Source organism: Pipistrellus kuhlii, unplaced genomic scaffold (genome assembly GCF_014108245.1).
Source record: "Pipistrellus kuhlii isolate mPipKuh1 unplaced genomic scaffold, mPipKuh1.p scaffold_m20_p_6, whole genome shotgun sequence".
In the NCBI taxonomy this organism is placed as follows: Eukaryota; Metazoa; Chordata; class Mammalia; order Chiroptera; family Vespertilionidae; genus Pipistrellus; species Pipistrellus kuhlii.
The window spans coordinates 34,311,858-34,331,915 of record NW_023425562.1 but is presented as its reverse complement, the minus strand read 5'-3'; positions in this window follow the sequence as shown (position 1 = coordinate 34,331,915).

The following is a 20,058-nucleotide window of genomic DNA, read 5'->3' as shown; positions in this document are numbered from 1 at the left end:
TCTTTTTCCTGAGCTGTAGACATTAGTCTCTATTCGGTCTTTAGTCATAGAACACATTATTACACATCATGCTAAAACTAATTCTCTGCCCACGAGCTCTGTCCCTCCTCTGAACAAGTGAGCTATCCAGCCTAAAATAAATAGCAACTTTTATGACTAGCCGTATTGTTTTCATTCCTAAACAAACCTTCAGGAAAGAACGCCCATTACCAACATATTTGTCAATTGTAAATTGCCATCATTAAAACAAACACAATTTAAACCTTTCAAGTGCTTGGAGTTTAGAATTTGGGGAGTTGGGAAGAGGGTTGCAGGAGAAGGTAGGATCTTTAAAAAGAGTAGGGAAGGAACATCCATCTAATCTAAGAAAAATATCCTAACCTTAAGGATCCATGTATACCTTAGAGAGAGAACAGCAGAATGCAAAATAGGTGAACTTATGTGTATATATGTGTGTGACACACACACATTTACAGTATTGTACATATTTACTGAAAAAAAAATCCACATGTAAGTGGATCCTCAAAGTTCAAACGTATGTTATTTAAGGATCAACTGTATGCAATATTCCTTAATTTTATAATTATATGTAAATTATAGATTTACATATAATTATATGTAAAGAGATTTACATATAATTATATGTAAAGAGACTGAGATACAGGAAGATAAATCCACTTGCCCAAGCTCACATAGGTAAAAAATCCAGTTCCAGGATTCAACCACCAATTTCCTTCGTGCCATTTTCACCAAGACCTTTTGCTTCCCTTTGTTTCATAGCCATAAACAAAGTTTGGGAACTTGTCCTAACATGTCCCTCTAATGCGTTTGCCCGTCATGATGTAAATTTATGCAAGAGTAGGCCTTCCTTCCCCTGGCTGCTGGCACCCACCTGCTTCCCTCTGGCCACCAGCCCTTGCTTCCTTCAGAAGGTCATTCGAAAGGACATCCAGTCTAGTTAGCATATTACATATATATATATATGAAAATCATAAGAAAGAGAAAATACATTTACAGTATTGTACATATATATTTCTAAAATTTATCCACTTGACATTTTCTCAAGGGGAAATGAAATAGAAACCCCGGCTCACCCACCACAGCTCAGATCCCCAGCGCGGCCAGAGGGAGGTGCACTCCCAGTACCTGTGTGACCTCCATGGCACCGGTGAAGCTAGCAGTGTCCACCCAACAGCAGCTCACGCCCTCTTAGGTCCCCAAGGCTCACCCTCCACATCCTCTATGAAAGGTACAGATTGATACAAAGAAACTGCCTGGCTCTCCAGCACTCTACCGCCAGCCTTGCAGTGTTTACTTCTATCCATGTTGTCAATATGGCCTTGACTTAGCAGAGAATTTCCATTTTATTTTTATTATTTTTTAAAATATATTTTATTGATCTTTTACAGAGAGGAATGGAGAGGGATGGAGAGCCAGAAACATCGGCCAGCTGCCTCCTGCGCATCCCCCACTGGGGATGTGCCCGAAACCCAGGTACATGCCCTTGACCTGAATCAAACCTGGGACCTTTCAGTCCATAGGCCCATGCTCTATCCACTGAGCCAAACCGGTTTCGGCGAGAACTTCCATTTTAAAGTGTTTGGAGCCAGGCAGCCGTCCAGTGTCAGACCTGAAGTGCTCGAAGAAGCTACCGGCTTCCTCTGAAACCGGCGTGGTCACGGTCTGATTTTGAAAAGCTCTTGGGCTCATGGCGTAAGAAGCCCTCGGAGCCTGTGAGAATGGCGTTGCCAAACGGAATATGAAAACAGTGGCTGTTCTGTGCTGTCACTGTGTGCTCTGTGGTTCATCGGGCTCACGAAATGACTCCGGTCAACCAGAGCAGCCAAAGTGCCAATGCAAAAGCTTGCCCTAAACTGAGCTGCTCCGAAGCAGGAAAGCCCTTTTCTCGGAAAGCAATGTTTTACGTGATCATCAAAATACTCGTGAATCTTTTAAACTTTGCAAAGCTTTTTCCACGTGACAGAGATGGTCGTGTTAACATCGAAAGAGTAGTGTACCGGGTAAATTGTTGCCTCGTTAAACCTCTTACAAAATAGTTGACTATAACTTTATTTTAAGGACACAAAAGGGGCAATTTCAAGCACCATAGGTATCTTAAAATAAATAGGAAAAGCCCCCTCTCTACAATCAGAAGGTCAGTGGGTTCTGCAGATATTAGCATTTCTATCCTTTCCTTAATGCTTGTTTATTTAGCTGAAGGCCTATTTGTGGTGTTTCATTAGCATTTCAAAAGAGGGTTGTTTGTTTTTTAGGTTGATGAAGCCCACATTTTCCTTATTTTGAGTGGGGGGGTAGTTTGAGTACTAAATAGTGGAAAGAGGAAGAGTCTTGAAAACAGAGGAGGATCTTAATTGAAATTCAGATTTGATGATTTTGCTCATTGTGGTCTGGGCTAGTTAATTCCACCCCTCTGAGTCACCATCTATTTTTCTACAGATCGCAGGTTTGTATTGGCAATAAAATAAAATACCGCACGTTGGGGCCTGGCGTGCCATGGAGGCTCATACTTTTGCGCATTCTTCCTCGTGGTTAAGCATCCCTAATTAGTAGTCACACCTGGTTTCGGAGTCTCCCCATCACGTGAGGCCTGATCACTCAGGGCGGCCCTGGCCAGGCCCAGCATTGCCAAGATTCCTTCTGCTATTCCCAAATTCTTCTCATTTTTAAACACTCTCTGTCCTTTTCCCCAGGTCAAAGGAAAGGAATGATCTCTACAATAAAAACGAGACTTACGGTATTTTTTTCCATTGATCTGTTGAATATTTCCTAACTACCCCTCTGTGTCCTAAGCAATGATGTAAGCACTCCGAAGGAACTTCTCACCCAGCATTCTTACCTTTCCTTGCTGAAACCTAGACTGGTCATTACTACTATTTCTTTGTGGGATTTTTAAAAACAAACAGGTATCTCTGTGTTTTTGCTGTCCTTGAATTGTTATGTATGCTAAAAAGAGAGCGTTGATTTTAGGTTACATGGTCCTCGTATCCTATCGACCCTTAAGTCTAGCTTTGATATTTTATAGACTCGAGGGCCCGGCCTGTTGGCCAGGTCCTGATGTGCCCACAGTCAAGCCCAAAGGGCCGACCTTCCCACTGGTTTGCAATCAGGAAGCTGACAACCTCCCAGCCAGCCACCCGTCAAAGTTCCCGCTGGTGACTCTCCCCCAGCAAGCCATCTCCCTTCCCCCCGCTTTCCCAAACATCTTGGACTTCTCAAATAATCCCAATTACACTCAGGTTGTTTAAACAAACAGCAGCACAATTCCCCAGCCCTGAGCCCCAGCTGAGCGGTCCCCTTCTCACCGTCACCACCACCCCGCTCCCCACTTGCGGGCGAGAGCAGCCCCAGCAGAGACAATGGCTCTGCGCTCACCGTGGGCAGCTTCCCCGTGTCTAAATGTTTGCAGACACTTGGTAGAGTGTCCCAGGCCAAGTTTCCAAAGGACAACACCTCCACGCTGCGTTTGTTTAAGCGGGCAATCCCAGATAAGAGGGTGGCTGCCTCCCTCCTTCAAACGCCAAGAATGCAAGACGGGCTGGAGGCAATGCTGTGGGAGACTGGGGCAAATTCCACTGGAGCCAGAATACCTGAGTCCCTCTCTCCACTCCTACCCTCCCTTCAAAGCCTGGATACACCCTATGGAAAATCGGAAATCAGGGAATTGGTGGGGTTTTTAAGAATCTCTGAAATAAGAGAATGGAGCAGGAAAAGTTTCCATTTTCAATTCTGTAGCTGGGTTGCACATAGGAGACAAGACACGGGGCCCTGCAGAAGGACTGACTACGCCTTCCCCATGGGGCAGCCCCACTCTTGTGAAGTCCCAGTCAGCACCCAGCACCTTACATTTTCCGCTGGCATGTTAAAAAGAAAAAAGAACCCATTTTTTCCAACCTCTGTGTCTCTTCAGGCCATTTCTGCAAGGGCTGCAACCAAACCTGTAAGGATCGACAATTTGAGGGCACCATCCACAGTTCATTTATGCACCCAACCAATACCTGTAGGTTATCTACTTAGACAAAACCCATATAACACAGGGATTGGGGAACCATGTTGAAGTCAAGACTGTCACCTATGCTAGAAAGTGATAAGCATCTTCAGCGGAGTAGAGACACGGGGAGTTCAGAGAAGAAAGGACTTCTGGTGGGTGGAGAGAAGCTGAGGGGAGAAAGCATCTCAGAGGAGCTATGTGAGTCAGTCCTTGAACAGCTGACACCAGCAGAGATGGGAACAAGCTCTGAAGTCGGGCTATGGATGGGCCCTTCCCCACATATTTCTAGTTCTCGCTACTTATGCTTGATTCTGCATCCATTAAAACAGAAATTCTTATATTCTCTGAGTCACAGACTTAAGAGGATCTCTTGACTCTCTCTCCAGAAAAAATGTAGGTCACCAAAATATGGCATGCAATTGCAGAGTATTTGGGCATCCTCATTCAGGAATCTCAGTTAAAAATCCTTAGGGTTGGCCCTGACTGGGTAGCTCAGTTGGTTAGAGAATCACTCTGATATGCCAAGTTTGTGAGTTCCTTTTTTAGGGCACGTATAAGAATCAGCCCAATGAATGCATACCGGTAAATAAGTGGGGTGACAAATTGATGTCTCTCTCTCTCTCCTCTTTCTCTCTCTTCTCTCTCTCTCTCAAAATAAATAAATAAATTTTAAAATAAAAAATAATCCTTGGGCCTTAGCTGGTTTGGCTCAGTGAATAGAGGGTGAGCCTGCAGACCATGGAAGGGTCCCTAGTTAGATTCTGGTCGAGGGCACAAGCCAGGTTGCCCCAGTAGGGGGCATGCATGAGGCAGCCAATTAATGATTCTCATTATCGATGTTTCTATCTCTTCCTCTTCCTTCTTCTATGAAATAAAATTTAAAAATATATATACTTTTTAAAAAAAATCCTTGGGTTTGAATGTTGGTGTCAAAGACCCATTTTTATAGCATTGAGATAAAAATAAAATTCCCATTTTCTATCCTTTACATTTTCCTCCATATTTTTTGAGTTAGATAATATATGTGGTCTACAAACACTAAAGGAGAAGAGAAATAATTTCTTCCCTTTTCATGTCATTTAAAAAGTTCATTTACCTAAAGAGCAATTTCTTGTACCACCACCCAGGTACAAGGCTGTCATATTTCACCTACGATAGCCTATCTGACCTATTGTACCTTGTTTGGGTTGCAATTTTTGAAGCAGGTCTTTCAAAAGCCCCAAAACTGACATTCTGAAGTGTCTCTCATAAAGGCATCTAAATCAGATTTCAGCATTTCCTTCTACAATCCCTGAGAGCCATGAATACAAGTGGAGGGATTCTGACTTAATGTCATTTCACCAAGATGGGACAGTGTGTGTCTCTGAGCTTTGCTCAAGTCTGCACACCATACCTGCTGTGTGAATGAAAAAATAAAAAATGATGATTGAGGGAGTAAATGAGATATTTTATATTATAATAGAACTACTGGGGCAAATATACATGGGGTTTTGGTGAGAGCAAAATTTAGATCACTTTATAATATTGTTCATTCAGAACACTATGTCCAAATAAAATAGATATTTTAAAATTAATATGATTAGCTCATAATTTAAGGATATTGGGCTACAAATCCAAAAAAATGCAGAAACAAATTTCAATTTGACATTTAAGATCATTGTAAATTCACCTGCAAATGTAAGAAAAAGACAAAGAGATCCTGTGTACCTTCCATCCAGTTTACCTGAATGACATCTTGTAAAACGATAGCACAATATGCAACCAGAATATTGGCAACATTACAGTGAAGATACAGAACAGACCCACGCACAAGGGGAACTCCTATTGTCCTTTATAGCCACAACCATCTCCCCTCTGCCCCATCACCTCCTTCATGCCTGGCAATCACTACTCTGTTCCTTTCTATAATTTTGTCACTTCAAGAATGGTATATAAATGGAATCATATAGTATGTATATGGGGGGGAGGGGCGGGGGTGGCTTTTTTCCTACTCAAGATAATGCCTTTGAGATTCATCCAAGTTGTTGCATGTATCAATCAACTGTGTTGGGTGTTGTTGTTGTTTTAAATGTATTTTATTGATTTCTTACAGAGAGGAAGAGAGAGGGATAGAGTTAGAAACTCGATGAGAATCATCTATCAGCTGCCTCCTGCACCCCCCCCCCCACCAGAATCGAACCCGGGACCTTTCAGTCCGCGGGCCGACGCTCTACCCACTGAGCCAATCCGGTTTTGGTGGGTGTTGTTGTTTTTGTTACTGCTAAGTACCATCCCATGGTGTAACCATTGTTCAATCATTCACCCATTAAAGGACATTGGAGTTGTGTCCAGTTTGGGACTCTTAGAAGTAAAGCTGCTATAAACGTCCATGTACAGGCTTTTGTTGGGCATAAGTTTTTATTCCTCTGAGGCACATACCCAAGGATATGATTGCTGGGTCACATCATAGTTCCATATTTAGTTTTTTAGGACACTGACAAACTGTTTTTCAGAGTGACTGCCAGCAATGTAGGCTGGTCTTCTACACATCTCCACAAGCAGAAATGGTGTTGTCACTACTTTGTTTATTTAGCCATTCTGACAGGTAGCTAGTGATGTCTCATTATGGTTTTAATTTGCACATGCTTACTAGTTAATGATATTGACCACCTTTTCATGTGTTGATTTGCCATAAGTATATTCTCTTTGGTGGAATGTTTTCTTTTTTTTCCTTTTGCCCATTTTCTGATAGGATTGTTTGTTTTTAATGTGGGATTTTTGAGGGTTATTTAAAAAATTAGATACCAGTCTTTTGTCAGATATCTACATTGCAAATATTTTGTCCCAGTCTTTTTAAAAAATATATTTTTTATTGATTTCAGAGAGTAAGGGAGAGATAGAAACATCAATGAGAGAGAATCGTTCATCAGCTGCCTCCTGCATGCCCCCTACTGGGGATAGAGCCCATAACCTGAGCATGTGCTCTTGAACGGAATTGAACCCAGGACCTTTCAGTAGGCAGGCTGACACTCTATCCACTGAGCCAAACCAGCTAGGGCTGGTATCAGGGTAATATTGGCTCATAAAATAACTTGGGAAATGTTCCCTCTTATATTATCTGAGAAAATTATGTAGAATTGGTGAGAATTCTTGTTTAAACATTTTACAGAATTCTCCTCTGAAATCATCTAAGTCTAAAGATTTATTTTTGAAGGAGGATTAATTATTAATTTAATTTCCTTAATAATTATAGGGCAATTTAAATTATTTATTTCCTATTGGATGAGTTGTGATAGTTTGTGTTTTTCAAAGAATTAATCATTTCACCTAAGTTTATTACAAATCTAAATTTATGGGTTAATTATAGTGTTTCTTATTATCCTTTTGATATATTTAGGGTATAGAGTGATAGGCCTGATATTGAAAATTTGTGTTACCCAGCCAGCAAAGCTCAGTGGTTAAGTGTTGACCTTGGAACCAGGAGGTCAGGGTTCAATTCCCTGTCAGGGCGCATGACCAGGTTGCAAGCTCAATCCCCAGTATGGGGTGTGCAGTAAGCAGCCTATCAATAATTCTCTCTCATCATTGATGTTTCTATCTCTCTCTCCCTCTCCCCTTCTCTCTGAAACCAATAAAAACATATTTAAAAAAAAAAAACTTGTGTCTTCTCTCTTCTTTGTCTCTCTTGCTAGTCATTTGTAATTTTATTGATTATTTTGAAGAATTAGCTCTTTGGTCCATTGATTTTTCTCTATTGCAGTTTTGTTTTCTGTTGAATTGTTTTCTGTTCTTTATTGTTGTTTCCTTTCTTCTGCTTCTCATGAATTTATTTTCTCTTCTTGTTCTAGTTTTTTTTTTATATATATATTTTATTGATTTTTGTACAGAGAGGAAAGAAGAGAGATAGAGAGTTAGAAACATCAATGAGAGAGAGTCATTAATCAACTGCCTCTTGCACACCCCGCACTGGGGATATGCCCGCAACCAAGGTACATGCCCCTGACCAGAATCGAACCCGGGACCCTTCAGTCCCCAAGCCGACGCTCTATCCATTGAGCCAAACCAGTCCCAGCTTGTTCTAGTTTCTTGAGGTGAGACCTTAGCTTATTGATCTCAGACTTTCCTTTTTTTTTTTTTTTCTAATGTAAGCATTTAATGCTAAAAATTTCCTTCTCAGCACTGCTTTGGCTGTATCCCACAAATTTTCATTTATATATATGTTCAACTTGAGACTTAAGTGTTTAGCTTCTCTTTGTGTTTGGTTTCCAAATGTTTGGAGATTCTTCAGTTACCTTTTAGGATTGATTCCTGGTTCGATTCCACTGTTGTCATAGACACTAAGTAGGGTTTCCAGTTCTTCTAATGATATCTGTATATGTTTTCTTCATGTATATATAAATACATCTTTACACATACCTATGATTGCAACTGTAATGTATTATATATTTTGTAAACCAAATTTGTTTAAAACTGGTCTACCAATATCCCCAAGAACTTATTTGAGACACTAGCTTCCTGTTTATCTGAAGACACTAGCCCCTTTAGTCTTTCTATTAAATAAGGCTATTTTTCAGAGCAAATAACTGAATCTTGCATTAAAAAGTCTTTTTTTTTTTATCAGTAATCTTGAAACAAAAAATACCAGCAGTTCTAAATGTCCATTGTTTGATGTCACATCTTCCTGAATCAGACTGTCTTCCAAAAGGTGGCTAAAAAGAGGATCCATGGGAAGATGAAGGTCTTTATTTTGCTAAATATCAGTTAAGAAGGTCCATAACATGTACCCTACTTTTACCTCTATCAAATTTAAAGAGCCTGTGTAGGATAAAAGAAAGTTTAGGATCATTCTTCAAAAAAAAGCCCCTAGTTGATAAGGAATGTAAAACTGAGGAAGTAACTGGTAAGATCAAAAAGAGGGATAGGTCAGGAAAAGTTTTCCATTCCTTCAATTGGCTTTTCTAATTTTGACTGCCACAATTTTATAATAATTTGCTAAATCACTCTGGGCTCTGAAAATCTCTTGATTGAGTCTGTATCCCAGGGGAGCCAGCCCCTCATACCTGATAATCTATATTTTTGAAAGAACTTGTTTGTTAACACCAATAAAAACATACGCCTGCGCCCATACCCTTTACTGGATTACTCAGAGTGGGATGGGTGCTGATTCACTCCCAAAGGCTCTGATGAGCAGGCCAGGAAGGTTTTCCCAGTAGAGACCCGCCCTTCTTCCCAGGATAAACACAAAGCAGAGACTAAGCTCCCAGCGGGATGACCTATAAGTGACCCTTGGACTGACCTAACACTCTGGTCACTCTCACCGACAGATTTGTTTATCTTGGAGCCTTGGAGCCTCTGCACCCAAAAGCTTCAGCTCTAGACTCCTGGTCCTCCCAAGTGAGCTGTCAGTCATAGCTTAAGTGCGTGCGGGACAGTTGCATGATAGCCTGAGTTTATTTACCAAAACCCGGTGTTTATGCTGTCCAGCAACAAGTAGGGGCCATGGGCTGCTGACTTAGCAATTGGGGAGCCACCTAACTGTCTCCATCAGGCATTAGCTTTTCACACTACAGAATTATCAGTGGACCCTGCTGGCACATCTCTCCCTCAGAAATTAAACGTCCTGGGGGATCTGAATTTGACATCTCCAAAGGCGGGGTCTGTGGTCAGGCCATTCCTCTAGAGCTTATCTGAGTGAAACGTAAGGGGCACAGCCACAGCTGATGCGAAGGGCAAGCTCGGTTTTTCTAATCCAAGCCCATCACACTGTGGCTTGTCTAAGAGGACTACAGTTCCTTAGTTTACACGTGACAGTGATATCTTGAGATTTACAAAAAGAAAAATAGAGATGCTGTCCCTCGTTTGGGCCCTGAATGAAGTGATGAACAAAATGTCAACAAAAAAAGACAACGATGAATGTAAAAATTTTACTAAGTTATTTTTTTTAATAGATTTTGTTTTCTCAGACACAATCACTTAAGGAACCTCAGCTGCCACATAGAATTCTGTACTTAAAATGTGAGTAGTAACCCCAAGGGGTGTAAGCCGATTTAGAGGATTGAATTCATTCTTATTCAGACCTACCCCTATAGTTAAGGATGCTGTTTCCCCTGGCTAAGTAAGGAAAACAAGGACATTTAGATAAATGAGGCCAAACCAAGAAAGATGACAAGGTTAATTTCAGAAATGGGCTTTATTTCCCCCTCCGAGCAGAAGATTTCAAATAGATCTGGATCTTTAAGGAATGCTTTTATTTGGCAGTCCAGATGAGGAGAGTGAGAACTGTCCCTTCAGAGGGCAGTGTAGAAAGAGGGCTGTCCTCCCCTTTCATCCTATTAAAGACCTGCTGGCTAGTGCCTGAGAAGGCCCCTCTATTATCAGCCACGGCTTAAATAAACCTTCTGCCTCTGCACCCAGCCGCCCCTCCGCGCTGCAGGCTCATCCATCACTGTCACCTTTGCAGAGTGGCTTCCATGACAGTTCATGATCATTAACCAGCCCTGGTGTGCTTTGTGTTAAAGTGAAGACACATCAAACGCAGAAACTCCATAGTTCCTTAAAGTTCCTGGAGACAGGGATGCGCTAGGGCCAACGTCGGCCAAACTTGACACACAGCTTTGACAAAAGGTGAAAAATGAGCCCTGGGTAAAGGTGCCTCGGTGTTTCTTCTAACCCCATCCCCCAACTCCGCTCTCAAGGGTTAGACACCGAGCGGAAAGGAGCAGTGTGAGAACTGGGCCACAGAGCCATGCCAAAGGGAATGTAAGCCCAGAACACAGCAGCACCGCTTCTTACACCGCCCTCCCCGGGCCTTCCCCGAGATGCACTCCCCCTCCCCCCCAGCACAAAGGCCTGCTCCCCGAGAAAAGCTCACAGTAAGATATCTCCTGCTCTCCTTGGCACTCTCATCTTCTGAATCATTTCACAAACCTTATTCATGGGCTCAAATCCCTAAAGGAAATTGGGTTGAACAATCTCACTCGCTGCTTCACAAAGGTTTATACCATGTAAGTAACAGAGTGCACGCAAGGCATTTGTGTATTGGGTGATCCTGCTCACATCTCGTGGTTTCTCTCTGGGCCCACTGCTTAATTAAGACATTTATTTTTTAAAATATCTTTTTATTGGTTTCAGAGAGATTGGGAGAGCTAGAAACATCAATGATGAGAGAGAATCATCTATTGGCTGCCTCCTGCACACCCCACACTGGGGATCAAGCCCACAACCCAGGCAGGGGATCAAGCAGTGACCTCCTGGTTCATAGGTTGATGCTCAGCCACTGAGCCATCCCGTTGGGCAAGACATTTTTATTTTTTTTTTTATCATGCATGACTTTTCTGCAATAAAGCCCAGCTTAGGGAAATGACTTTTTTTTTAATGTATTTTATTGTTTTTTTGTTTGTTTGTTTTTTACAGAGAGGAAGAGATAGAGCTAGAGAGCTAGAAACATCGATCAGCCAGCCGCCTCCTGCACACCCCCCTTACTGGGGATGTGCCCGCAACCAAGGTACATGCCCTTGACCAGAATCAAACCTGGGACCTTTCAGTCCACAGACCAACGCTCTATCCACTGAGCCAAACCGGTTTGGGTGGGAAATGACCTTGAAAAGCAGTTTGATAAGGCAAGGGGAACTGGCTCTCCCACCCAGTATTTAAAATTCAAATAATAACAAGGAAAAAAAAACAAACCATAACCACCCTGCTGTCAAGGAGGAGGAGTATGCATACAATTCCTTTATTCCTTTAGTCATTCAAAGAACATTTATTCAGTCCTCACGTGCCCAGCATTGAATTATGCCCCAGTGTTATAAAGAGCAAAAAGGGAGCTATGGAAAGTAACCTCACAGGATGGAAGTCACAGTGGGTAGTCATGCCCCACGCATGTAACTTTTTAGCAAAAGGCTTATCTTTGCCTTAAACCAGCCCTGTCCGCTGTTTCTGTGCATCTAGGTTGACACTTTTGAAATGCCCCTTCCAGACCCTTGCTTCTATAGGGTGACCACCCTCAAGAGAGCATATAGTCTTAACTATCTTGTAATCCAGTATTTCCCAAACTTTTGACATATGTGCACCCCTTCTATAATTTTCGTAACGCTGAGTACCTCTCGTACTCATGAGAACATAGAATTAGGCGCAGCTAAGCACGGTGCAACTCCGGTGCAACTGGTACCCCCACCAAACTCTTCCCGTACCTCTGGGGGTACGCGTACCACACCTTGGGAAACACTGAATTAATCCAATCACCTCCTAGCTTTCTCTCACCTTCCTATAATTCTTTCCTCCTTAATTTTAAAGGTATTAAAGAAACTGCAAAACCGTAATTCTCCTGAACATTTAAGATCTTTTTTTTTTAAGTTATTTTATTGATTTTTTACAGAAAGGGAAAGAGATAGAAAGTTAGAAACATTGATCAGCTGCTTCCTGCACACCTCTTACTGAGGATGTGCCCGCAACCAAGGTACATGCCCTTGACTGGAATCAAACCTGGGACCTTTCAGTCTGCAGGCCGAAGCTCTGTTCACTTAGCCAAACCAGTTAAGAACATTTAAGATCTTGTACCATGATATACTAGTATGTTATCAGTTTGGGCTCAAATAAACTCTTATAAAAATTCTCTACAGACCTAATTGTTTTTTATTGTTGTTTTTAAAATGTTTTTTAAATTGATTTTTAGAGAGGGAGAGAATTATCCGTTAGACTAGGGGTGTCGAACTCAATCAGAGAAGGGGCCAAAATCTAAAATCCAGCCTAAATCGCGGGCCGAATGGTTTACTGAACAGTCATAAACTGTCATTGTGATGGAAACGCAGCGGAGTGCAGTGATGACAGCGTGGTGCGGGCCACATTGCAAGGCCTGGCGGGACAGATTTGGCCCGAGGGCCTTGTGTTGACACATGTGCGTTAGACAGAAGCATCATCCATTGGCTGCCTCTTGCATGCCCCCTACTGGGGATAAAGCCAGAAACCCAGACATGTGCCCTGACCGTGGAATCAAACTGGTGACCTCTCAGTGCATGGGACAATGCTCAACCAACTGAATTACACTGGCCAGGACTAGACAAAATCTCTTTTTTTAAAAATATATATATTATTGATTTTTCACAGAGGGGAAGAGAGAGGGACAGAGAGTTAGAAACATCAATAAGAGAGAATCATCGATCAGCTGCCTCTTGCACATCTACTGGGGATGTGCCCACAACCAAGGTATATGCCCTTGACTGGAATCGAACCTGGGACCTTTCAGTCCGTAGTTGGACACTCTATCCACTGAGCCAAACCGGTTTCAGCGACAAAAATCTAATCTTTCCAACAGCCATATGAGTTTTGTACCTTCATTTTTCAAATGAGAAACGGAAGGCCTGGCAGAGTTTGCTGTGCCTACAGCACAGCTGGTAAGCAGCAGGAAAGAGGAAGCTTTCGAGGGGTCAGTGCATCTGGCAGTTCCCAGGGCTGGAGCATTTGATGTGGGGCTGGAAGGGTAGGGAAGGAAGCAAGAAAGAGGAGAGTAAAGCAACTTCACGCGATATGTTCATATGTGTTTGTTGTCTAACAATTCAAACAACATAAAGGAATAGAGTGGCATGTAAGGATCCCTCCATCCAGACCCTCTTGCCACCATTTTCTTTGTTTCCCTGAGAGGTACTCAAGACGTAACAAGTATATAAATATGTAAAATATATATGTGATATATTTTATAAATTATATTATAATTTACTAGTATATTATATATATATATAATCGCCCATCTTGTACGATTGTCTGGCTCCTTTTTAAACCACTTTATATATGGGACTAGTAAGATTTTGCTGAGAAAAGGATTCCCCTGCTTTAAAAACACTTTTAAAGCTACTTATAGTCTCTGAGGCCCCTTTGAGCTAAAACATTTTTTTTACTTTAAAGTATAATTTGATTGTTTGGATCTTTTCTTCCACCATATGATCGGTCATCAGTTTGATTTATTTGATGTGCAATTCTCAGCCAAGAACAAGGCCCCTCACTACAACATTGTTCCTATGGGGAAAAGTGGCTTTACAATAGGCCACTTGAAAATATAGAGTAGCTCTCTTGGACATAAACTGTGAATACAGAGGAAATCAAAACAAAATTATTTATTTTTCTTAAAAAGAATTCAATGTTCTGCTCTTTAACTGAGATGTCTTTTGCTTTATTCTCTGTGTTCATATGTTCCAAATTCCAGCCCCAACCTTTGAACAGTAGCATTAGGTATATTATTTAATTTTTCTCTTGGTTTTTTCACCTAGAACACAGCGATAATAATATCTACCTCAGAGGATTAAGAGAAATAAATTAAATAATATGTGTAAAAGTGCTTAGTGAAGCTCCCTAAATATAATAAACACTAACGAAATCTAATTTATTTTCATTATTACTAGTATTATGTCTTTACTTGTATTTACAAACCTTTATTATGTGGGTAACATGTCAAATGGGTAAATTTTATTGCCTATCTCAATGGACTATTTTGTGAATTAAATGAAATACTATGTATGAAGCCCTTCCAGTACCAGGAGCATGGTAAGCATTTTAGTATTATATCCTTAGAACTCACATAAGGAAAGCTGGAACCTTTGTACTATGATGGCATGATGTTACAGTTGTATATTTACAGTATTAAATGTGAAAATTAATTGTATTATCAAGCTTACATCCTTAGTATTATTTTAAATTATCGTTGCACTGTGGGATTATTCTAGCATCATGTTGGGCTTTTATGCTCATAAAAGGGATATTTATTATCCAAAGAACACACACTGCTTTTCCATATGCTTGAAGTCCTCTGCTATAGCACCTCCTAAATTAATACCCTCATCATACCTGAGACCAGATCAATTCTAGACACCATTTTACAGCTAGAAAAACTGAGGGTCTGGGTCATCCACGGATATAATTTATATCTCCTTCAACAAGCCCCTCCCCCCACATCTCCCCCATCTCAGGCCTCTAGGCTTAGGTAAGTGGTTCTTAAATCCTGGCTCTGGTTTGTAATTGGCCTCTAAAACAGCCTGCTTGTGGCTCCTGTGAGTGAGTGGCGAGCTCTGAGGGGCCACTGCACCGCTCAGTGGCCTGAGTGTCAATCTGGCCAAGAGTTATGTGGTGCAAAGGCTTACATAGCTACTTGCTGACTTTGGGTATTATTATTTTAGATACCAATAGGAGAAAAATTACTGTACTATTTTCTTTTATTTATTTATTTTTAATATATTTTATTGATTTTTTTTTACAGAGAGGAAGGGAGAGAGAGAGCTAGAAACATCGATGAGAAACACATCTATCAGCTGCCTCCTGGACACCCCCTACTGGGGAATGTGCTCACAACCAAGGTACATGGCCTTGACCGGAATCGAACCCGGGATCTTTCAGTCCGCAGGCTGACGCTCTATCCACTGAGTCAAACAGGTTTTGGCATTATTTTCTTTTATTTTTTTGTCTTTTTAATCCTCGCCTCTGAGGATATATGTGTACTGATTTTAGAGACAAGAAGGGAGAGAAAGAGGGAGAAATATCAGTGTGAGAGAGAAATATCAATTGGTTGCCTCTGAACATGCCCCTGCCAGGGATAAAACCTGCAACCTCAGTAAGTGCCCTGACTGGGAATTAAACCCCTAACCTTTTGGTGCACAGGATGATGCTCCAGCCTACTGAACCGCACAGCCAGGGCTTACTGTTTTCTATTAAATCTGTTTTGTAAGGACAAAAACATGAGCTAAGAAGCAACTGTCCCAAGCTGTTGCCTCCAGAGACAGGGGCAGTGGGCCTGAACCACCCTGGTTTGAAACCCACTGGGCCTGGAAAATGGGGCCCAAGAGGAGTCAGGCCCTCACCAACGTCCAGGTGGAGTCAGGCAGATGGGGTCCCTGGGCAGTGAGCAGACAACATTGGGGATGTTTGCACCCAAATCTTTATTTTTAATTGATTTCAGAGAGGAAAGGGGAGGGAGAGACAGAGAATTATTGATTGGCCCCCTTCTGGGGATCAAGCCTGAAACCGAGGCATATGCCTTTGGCCAGAACCGAACCCAGGATCCTTCAGTCCGCAGGCCGACGCTCTATCCAATGAACCAAACTGGGGAGGGCTGTACCCAAATCTTAATAAAAAGTCTCAGAGAGACATGACTCCATAATTGGTGTAATATAGGAGCCTTGATGAAACTGGTGAAAGGTGAAAAGGTGAAAAGGGAAATATCCTTTTCTTTCCTTTTGTTATGCTGCAAACAGGCCGAACAAATGAACGCGGGCTTTGGGTGAAAAGACTTGAAACCAAAGTCCTGGGAAGTCTGAATCCCAAAGGAGAGCTGTCAAGTTTCCGAGTGAGTGACATGGTTTCTATCAGCATTGTGACATTCTGTGTTGTGTGCCATTATTGATGGAGTTGTACTTTAAAAAGAAAAAAAAAAAGCATATCTTTATTAATTTCAGAGAGGAAGGGGGAGGGAAAGAGAGATAGAAACATCATTGATGAGAATCATTGATTGGCTGCCTCCTGCACGTCCCCCACTGGAGACCAAGCCAGCAACCCAGGCATGAGCCCTTGACCAGAATTGAACCTGGGACTCTTCAGTCTGCAGGCCCATGCTCTTTCCACTGAGCCAAACCAGTTAGGGCTGGAGTTGTACTTTTAGGTGTAGACTTCTGTATGCTTGTGCCTTTCGGTCTACGGGGATTTTCACAAATCCTAAGAGCACCCCCCTGAGGCGGTGCGGAGAAGTGCTCTTACCCTATCCCAGCATGAAGGCTCTGTGGCTAGCAGGGGCAGTGTGGAGGGAGGCACAGGGGAGGCAGTTCCCCTATTGTTGCCAAAGGGAAGCACCCCACCTCTGCTTATCCACCAGGACGCAGAGGGGAGGGGTGAAAGGTCAGGATGTGAGCAATGCCCCCGCCCCCGGTCACAGATCCATTCCTCCTACCCGGCTAACTCAAGCAAACGAAGGAAGCCATGAAAAGGCGGCTCACGTACATAGCCAATCACATCTACTATGACTCATCTCTGGTGGGTCTGAAAACAGGCATAACCATTTTGGAGGCAATTTGGCAGTGACCACCAAAATGTAAATACAGGTGCTCCTCAGCTCACGATGGGGTTCTGTCCTGGAAGACCGGTGTTCGCTGGAAAATGTGTTTACTACACCTAACCTACTAAACATCTTATCTTAGCCTCGCCCGCCTTAAACAAGCTCAGAACACTTACTTTGGCCGTCAATTGGGCAAAATCATCTAATACAAAGCCCGTTTTATAATAAAGTGTTGAATATCTCATGTAATTTATTGAATACAGTCTCCAAAATTCACTGGCAACACAGCGCCCTGTGGAGTCCGGGTTGTTTGCTCTTGTGATCACGAGGCTGACTGGGAGCTGAGACTCACCGCCGCTGCCCAGCACCCTGAGAGAGTATCTCAGCACCTCCCACCAGCCGGGGAAAGATCAAAATGCCCAGGACCCGTTCTACTGAATGCATATCACATTCACACCATTGTCAAGTCCCAAGGTGAACCATCGTTTAAGTCAGAGACTGTCAGAATGTATTTCTTCAGACTCAGCAATTCTAGGAATTCTCTTTTCCAGCGAGCTCACCTTAATGTATAAGACCATTCCCTTCAACGTCTTTATAGTTATGGGACATCTTTTTGCAAAAGCAAACACTAGAAACCATCTATACGTCTATCGATAAAAGATTTGTGTTAAATAAACTATGGTGCAGATAAATCTGCCACTGTGACAGGAATGGAATAAATCTAGAGAGAAAGACATGGAGAGATAATTGAGCTTGTTCTAAAAACACAGTCAAGATTCATAAAACATACTCTGTTACTCCTGTAGTTTACACTATTTGCATGTTAATAGAAGCAAAGGGTGCCTGAACCAAAAAGAAGCAAATTTTGATACATGGAATTTGCAGATATCCTCAGGCACTAGGCGGGGCTTTAGGGAGGATAAGACACTCCCAGGGGAGGCAGAAACCGCCTAGTAGAGGGAACCCCTGTACTGCTGGCCCTAAGTGAGGCTTCTTTGGTTTCCTGGGGATTTGAGAGTGAAGGGACATCAGGAGCATAGTACCAGATTATAAATGAATTAAAACCTTGCTTCATCTGCACATGCACCTGTTGTAATTTGGTTATTTTTTTTAAATATATTTTTATTTATTTCAGAGAGGAAGGGAAAGGAAAAGAGATATAGAAACATCAATGATGAGAGAGTATCATCGATTGGCTGCCTCCTGCATGCCCCCTACTGGGGAAAGAGCCCTAGCCCACAACCCAGGCAAGTGCCCTTGACCAGAATTGAACCCGGGACGTTCAGGCCACAGGCTGACGCTCTATCCACTGAGTCAAACAAGCCAGGGCTGGTTAGTTGGTGTTTTGTGTGTATGTGTGTGTGGGTGTGTATGTGTGAGTGTGTGTTTAAATATATATTTTATTTGTTTTTTTACAGAGAGAAAGGGAGAGTGATAGAGAGTTAAAACCATCAATGAGAGAGAATCATCCATCAGCTGCCTCCTGCACACTTCCTACTGGGGAAGTGCCTGCAACCAAGTACATGCCCTTGACCGGAATCGAACCTGGGACCCCCCAGGTTGCAAGCCGAGGCTCTACCCACTGAACTAAACTGGTCAGGGTTGATTAGTTTTTTTTAACACTGAGGGGTGAAAGGTCAGGATGTGAGCAATACCCCCGCCCCCAGTCACAGAACCATTCCTCCTACCGGGCTAACTCAAGCAAATGAAGGAAGCCACTAAAAGGCGGCTCACGTACATAGCCAATCACATCTACTATGACTCATTTCTGGTAGGTCTGAAAACAGGCATAACCATTTTGGAGGCAATGGTTTGGAGGAATGGATCTGTGACCGGGGGCAGGAGTATTGCTCATATCCTGACCTTTCACCTCTCCCCCACTTACTACAGTGTTAAAAAAACTAACCAACCCTGACCAGTTTAGCTCAGTGGGTAGAGCCTCGGCTTGCAACCTGAGGGGTCCCAGGTTCGATTCCGGTCAAGGGCATGTACCTTGTTTGCAGGCACATCCCCAGTAGGAGGTGTGCAGAAGGCAGCTGATGGATAATTCTCTCTCATTGATGGTTTTAACTCTCTATTTAACTCCCTAAATCCCACCACCCAAAATAAAAACCAAAGGACAATAAACCTTATTTAACCATCTGACCTCATCCTGGCCCCCTTCTTGCCCACCTGAATCCCCTGTTCCCCATGCTCTCACTCTTCTTTAGAAATAGTTGATTGACTCTATGTGTGTATATATATATATTTTTTTAATTTAAATTCTCTATAGTTTAAAGTATTCCATAAATCTCCTTTTCCCCCCATTGACCTCTCCCTGGCCACCCCACATCCTCTATGTGTATATTTTAAAGTATACTTTTATTTTGGTTGTTTTAATTATAAAAGGGGTATTATGTTGTTTGTAATCTTTTAGAACTTATTTATTCACTTCACACATGTTAAGATTCATTTATATTGTTAGAGTTTAGTTTATAATGTTAGTTTGGTTTATAGTTGATATTGCTTATTTCACACATTTGCCTGCTTTATTTATTTGTTTGTAAAATAAATATTTATTCATCTACTCTCCAGATGTCTCCAGGCTTTTGCTATTGTGAACAGTACTGTTTGATCACTCTTGAGCATGCCTTTTATTGTATTAGTAGAGGTCCAGTGCACAAAATTTGCACAGGTGTCCCTCAGTCTAACCTATACCCTCCTCCAATCTGGGACCCCTTGGGGGATGTCTGACTGCCGGTTTAGGACTGATCTCTAAGGGCTTATGGGATCGAGCCTAAACCGGCAGTCGGACATTCCTCCAGCAATCCAGGACTGCTGGCTCCTGACTTCTCACTTGCCTGCCTGCCTGATTGCCCCTAACCGCCTCTGCCTCTGCCCCCACCACCATGGCTTTGTTCGGAAGGAGGACCTGATGACCAGAAGATGTCTGGTTGTCCCGGTCTAATTAGCATATTACCCTTTTATTAGTATAGATTATTATTATGCAAGAACCACTTTATAAACCATGGAGTGGAACTGCTTGGTCATAAGGGTTGTAAAT